Source organism: Berghia stephanieae, chromosome 2 (genome assembly GCF_034508935.2).
Source record: "Berghia stephanieae isolate SIO BIC M18660-M18661 chromosome 2, UCSD_Bste_1.3, whole genome shotgun sequence".
NCBI lineage: Eukaryota > Metazoa > Mollusca > Gastropoda > Nudibranchia > Aeolidiidae > Berghia > Berghia stephanieae.
The window spans coordinates 36,735,809-36,742,336 of NC_088361.1; the positions used below are offsets into that span (position 1 = coordinate 36,735,809).

The following is a 6,528-nucleotide window of genomic DNA, read 5'->3' on the forward strand; positions in this document are numbered from 1 at the left end:
TCGGTTCGGATGTCAGACCTGCATATATGTACCAAAAGAATAGATCTTTTTAATATAGAGCTACTTCCACTAAACGTGCTCAAAGCGCTTTACAAAGGGTACCTGGCCAACAGCAACACTTAACATGGAGGACGGGACATGACGCCTGTTAGGCGATATTACAATTTTTTCGGACAGAGACAACGCTGTTAACGGCCAGGCACTCATTTTACACCTGAGTACTGTGAGAGAATGTGAGTAAGGAGCCTTTTCCAAAGTCTCAACTATGCTCCGAGCGTGGCTCGAATCCAGGACCTTCCGATCAAAAAGCGAGTGTCATACCACTACCCGCACATGTAGTTACACGCCATGCCCAAGCGATCCCCACGTGATAATGAATGAGAATGGGCAAGAAATTAGATGATAACCAATGAAAATAGGCAGACATGAAAAATGCCGACTCCCGGGGGGCGCATAATAAAAATCGTATTGAGAGCATAAAAATATGAGATCGTCGTCTCAGAGTGGTATTATGCCGAGATGACCTAAGTCTCGGAAATTGATTTCCTCCTATTGATGCTATGCGTTTGGGTAAAATACTGACAAACACCCGCCAGTCAAATGAAACATACCAACACAAACAATGTGTGTAAGCTTTAACGTCTGTAGTCTAATTGATATAATTTATTGTGAACTAACAGCTAACAATGATAACAAAGAGCTGAGTGACGTCAATGGTGTTCCTTCTATTATGAAATTTGCGACTTATTTCTATTGATTATGGTGGAAAAATAATACAATTTCTAAATTTGAAAAACAAGACAAACAACCTCCCCCCCCCCCATGTTCCCCTTAGTTGGGATTATCATTTTAAGTCTAAATTGACTTTTCAGGGTTCAATATATCTTGACATAACACTGTTTTGAACGTTCGGTCACAATAATGTCAAAAAACAAACAAGATACGAAAAATATCAAACAAAAGCAAAAACAGAAAAATAATTTTAAAAAACTAAATTAAAAAAAAACTAAACAAAACAAAAAATTTAAAACCCCCCCAAAAAAACCCTAAAATAAATAACAACAACCAAAACCAAATACATGAAAACAAACAAACAAAACAAGAAAAATCAAACAAACCAAATAAAAAAATCATAACCCCCCCCCCCCCTCCCGCCTCTCCCCCCCCCCCCCAAAAAAAACAAAAAAATAATCCCAAAACAACAACAATAACAAAACAGAACAAAACCCACGCGTATGATAGCAGTCAGTTTCCAGAAAAATTTTCACTTGCGCCAAAGGCGAGACAGAAATACAGAGACTGTTTAAAAAATAATAAATAAAAAAGTTACGTGTAATGTAACTTAATTCAAAGAGAATCCTTTCTTACAGCATTAATCTCATTGTGATGTCTGGCATTTTTATTACCTTTTACTATTTAGAGTTTATTTCCTTCACCCGCGTCAGGTTCCCATTAGAACATTCGTCGTCATTGATTCTAGCTCCTGCGACCCCCCGCCGCCCCCTCCCAACATCCCCACGCCCACGCTACCTCTCTACCGCAGCTACGTCCTGATATTCATTAAATGATATTTAAAAAAATGAAAATAACTCCCTTAATTCCGCTCCATAGATTCACTGCTCGTTAGGGTAAGTCTGTGATGAATAAGTGAATAAATCCCGTGTCAACCGATTAGAAGTAGAGAATACAAGAAGTCGGCAGCCTGCATCCCAGATCAAAAGTATTCATGAATAATTTTGATCCGACCAGAATTAATTTAGTATAATATATAGAACAAGATCTAATATTTGTTTATATTTTAAGGGAACAATAATCCAATTTTTTTAAAAACATATTCGTAATTATTTAAACCATAAAAGAGTCTTAGCTACAATAATCATTTATAGAAATCAAGTATCACACAGGAATCAAATATCACTATTAAACATTAACTCATTCAACCCTAACACCGACTATATCCGCCGTTTACCCGGGTTACTTTTACCCCATGCTTATTTATTCATTTTTCTGAGACAAATTATAGGCGTAGTATCAAAGCTAATGTTTTTCAGTTTTACATGTTAAAGGTAGTTGAATAAAACTATCTATGTACATGCTCATTTTAAATACATTTTTTTTCCAATTTTGAAAAGTCGCAAAAATCTCTAGGATTGAGTGAGTTAAGAAAACATAATGTACATCCTTTTGACCTCCTCCATGGATTATCAAATATGTCAGTCTGACTTTAATCGAGGTGAAAAAGATTGATTTTTCTTATCTCGTGACCTCCCGCTCTGGTAGCCAGCAACCTGATCCGGTGTGGGAGTTCTATTAGGTGTTGGATATTTTTGATCCGGTGTTGTGCTTGAATATTACAGACCCGGTGTTTGTTGTCGTCGACTGATGTCAAATTTATGATTCCGTCTCCCAGTTTTGTTCAAGAAGATAAGTTGTCCGCTGATTCATGTAGTACCAATTTTCAAGATGCTTGTTCTGAAAAAAATGTCAGAGGCCAATTTGATTTTGAGAATTGTTTTTGCCTCATTTCCCCTTTTATTCAGAATTATTCATAAATGCGAATAGGTAGTGGGCAAATTACTAAAATATTAATCCATGTAGCCGGCAACTAGAATCTAGCGGGAAATCACGGCTCTACTTTAGGGTTTGTTTTAAAGAAAGATTAAAACAACCAGAGGCTAATTTGCAATTCAGCCTTCGAAAATTATCGTTTTTAAAAAGATTAAAAAGAAATAGATTTCTATGGCACTAAAAAAAAATCACTTGGGTATTTATATAGAGTAATATCCTCTAAATTTGCTGAAAGTGCAACCAACAGCAACTCTTAACATGTAGAACGAGATATGGCGCCTGTTCGGCAATATTACAGTATGTTTTTCAGACAGAGACAACGCTGTTAACGGCCAACTACTCATTTTACATCTGAGCACGGTGAGAAAATGTGAGTAAAGAGCCTTTTTCAAGAACTAAACAATGCGCTGCTCAAAGCTGAATTCAGAACCCTGGACCTTCCGATCCGAAGATGAGTGTCATACCACTATACTACATACCCGCATTGCCCAACGTGCTTTGAAATGGATTCCAAGCTAATAGCAACTCTCAACATGACGAAACATTATAACTATGTGGTCCAGAGTTCTAGACTCACTCTGAGAGGCGCATAGTTAAGCCTTTGGGAAAGGATCGTAATTCACATTATTCCACCACCTCTCATTGGACAACCTAATAATTTCTTATTAAAAATGTTATCTTTGAATAATGCGTCGAACCCGTTGAATAAAAATGTATTCAACGATTGCAGAATATTTTCACTCATTTCATTGGCTTAAATACATTTTAAAAAGATAGCTAGCTGATTGGTCATCTAAAATAATCTTTTGGTGCGTATGAATATATGTATATCCGACGTTTTTCTTTTTTGGGTCAAAGTGTCATTCAAGCAGACGAAGAAAAATTCAAATTGCGAATCGAAGTTACTAAAGTCATGAATCCAAAACCATTATCTCTCTTCCCCCCCCCCCCCCCCCCCCCCCCCACAACCCTCACTCCGGGCCACACACACACACACACACACACACACACACACACACAGTAAGAATATTCATGTCATAGAGAAAGATAAATGGTCGCCTCATCACCCGGCCAGAACCCAAAAGACTACGCAATTTTGAATTCTTTGATCTAGGTTTATAGTGGAAAAAGGTCCGCATTCACAGAAGAAACTTTGAGGGAAGGAATTCTTTTATGCTGGGAGGAGACAACCGTTGAGGAAATTAGGAAGTACATTTACAAGTTGGAAAAAGAGATTACGGTGCTATTATTGATCATTTAAAGTGCTAGCTTTTTTATCGTTGACCCAAATAGGTATGCGAATGTGCTACATAGACGATTTCTTACATGATGAGGAGAATCATGTGACATAATTAATAATTGCTAAAATTGCAACAAAAGATCAGATCGTCGTCATTTTACTCTCTGTATTGTTGTGTCATTTTTCTCTGATATCGTATTCCCGATCACGGTTTTGAAAAATCACTGTATCTTTTTTGTTTCTCAATTCATATTCAGGAAATTTTGAAAGTCTATAAGGATTTGTATTTTGTGTGTCTTTGAGTTTGAAAGAAATCCAATGAAAAGTATTAGAGATGCAAGCCGACAACGAGCGGCGCGTTCCTCTGTGACCACCGATATATATATATATATATATATATATATATATATATATATATATATATATATATATATATATATATATATACAGGGGCGAATGCCATCCCACAAGCCCACGCAGTCGCAAGAGACCAAAAGGCCAAGCCTGTTATATTACTCGTACTTCTGGAAATTAACGAGTTGTCATAATAATGAAGGTGTTAATGCTATGCCTTATATTAATAATAATAACAATAATAATAATGATGATGGTGATGAAGATGATGATGTTGATGGTGATGATGCTGATGATGATGATGATGATGATGATGATGATGATGATGATGATGATGATGATGAGGATGATGATGATGATGATGATGATGATGATGATGATGATGATGATGATGATAATAATAATAATAATAATAATAATAATAACAATAATAATAAACCTTTATATCGCTCATCTACCCCTCAAAGGATATAATATGGCTCTGAGTTAGTCATCTGGAATCCTAGTGCGGCTATGTGGTGAAGTGGTGTGACACTCGCTTTCTAATCGGAAGGTCCTGAGTTCGATCCTCGCTCGGCGCATAGTTGAGTCCTTGGAAAAGGCTCTTTACTCACATTCTCTCATCCTACACATGTGTAAAATGACTACCTGGCCGTTAACAGCGTTGTCTCTGTCCGGAAAAACATTGTAATATCGCCTTACAGGCGGCATGTCTCGTTCTAAATGTTACGCGTTGCTGTTGGTCAGGGACCCCTTAAAAAGCGCATTGAGCACATTTAGTGGATATTGCCCTTTATAAAAGCTCATTTAAAAAATGTTCTTTTTAAGTATAATAATGACGCAAATTACACAATGACGTAGATAGATTGAATGTGAGACTAGAATTTACAGCAATTTAGAAGTGCTAATAAATGCGTTAGGCATATCGATATCAAGTCGATTCCCATCACATCTAGCGTAGACCAGTCTCTGATGATTAACTTTCCTCTACTTATCATCCCTGATTACGGATTGACTGGACATGATTCCATCGACGTAACGGGGTTCTAATTGATTCGATGTCGACATCATGCTTGACAGCTTATTGCAAAATGTGAATCTGATGAGACTTTGTCCTGTTAACTTGTATCACTAGTCTTTACATACAGAACGCACTATATGACAATTTCTCAATTCTCAATCTAAAATCTATATATGGCCTTCCATAAAATATGAATTTTTATATTTTACAAGCTAAGCGCATTATTTTTTCCGTTGAACTCGATAAATACATAAAAAACATCTCAATAAAGACATATCAGTCAGAATATTTTTAAGTTACGTAGAATTTATCTGATTTTATTTTCGTTTATCTACGCGTCTTCAAAGCAAAAGAAATTTTGTTTTTAAAACTAAACGCTTGGTCAGACAAATATTATTTGAACACAGTTATAGGGGAGACTTATCTTTGGTGCCTATTTTTGAAGAACCAAGATAATGTGCAGTGCTTTAAAGTTAGCAAGAGAGTGATAACTTGCTTAGAGCCCACAACCAGGCGGAAATCGAACAAAGTTCGAGGCAAAGACTACTGTGACACATTTCAGAGAATTGAATACTGTGAGGGATAATATGAGCAATGCAATCCAACCACACAAGAACAATGTAGCAGGAAATGATTAGGATGACAAAAAGGTTCTCCCACGCCTATCAACAATTAATAGGTAAAAATGGTGAAATTCTGAATGAACTTAAAACAATTGCTGCGAGATGGGCAGAGCATTGTAGTGAAATGTACAATAGCAAGGACAGAACTATGACACAAATGACACCAAATGATGAGGAACTTAACCAATAAAAAATGAAATAGCATGTGCAATAAATCAGATCCAAACAGAAAAAGTGACAGCCAGTGGAAAGGAAGGTATTGAAAAATATCACACACTTTGCAATAAGATATGGCAAAAAGAGAGGTGGCCTCCAGACTGGACAAAGGCAGTTTTTGTCCAAATATCGAAAAAAGGACACCTACAATAATGTAGAAATTATCGAACAATTGCACTCATCAGCTGTGCGAGTTAAATTTTACTCAAAATAATCATGAAACCATTTGAAATTAAACTTAATGAAGAAATTAGTCAATCTCAGGAAGGCATTCGACCAAATTTTCAACATTCGTGCTCTGATAGAAACATGTAGAGAAGCGAACACAAACCTAAAGATGTGCTTCATTGACCACACTAAAGCTTTCGATTATGTGAACCACTCAAAATGATTGACATTTTAAAAGAATTGAACTGCCATTACAAAATTGTAAACCTGATCTCAAATGTATACCTTAATCAGTCTGTATCTGTTCATCTTGAACATGGACTATCCACATGATTTCC

The 6,528-nt window shown here is 36.4% G+C and overlaps 1 protein-coding gene across 3 annotated transcripts in view; it reads left to right on the plus strand.

Moving 5' to 3' along the window:
• Positions 1 to 6,528, plus strand: part of LOC144964810 (gonadotropin-releasing hormone II receptor-like) — a 246,296-nt gene that overhangs the window by 20,921 nt on the left and 218,847 nt on the right. The window lies entirely within an intron of this gene.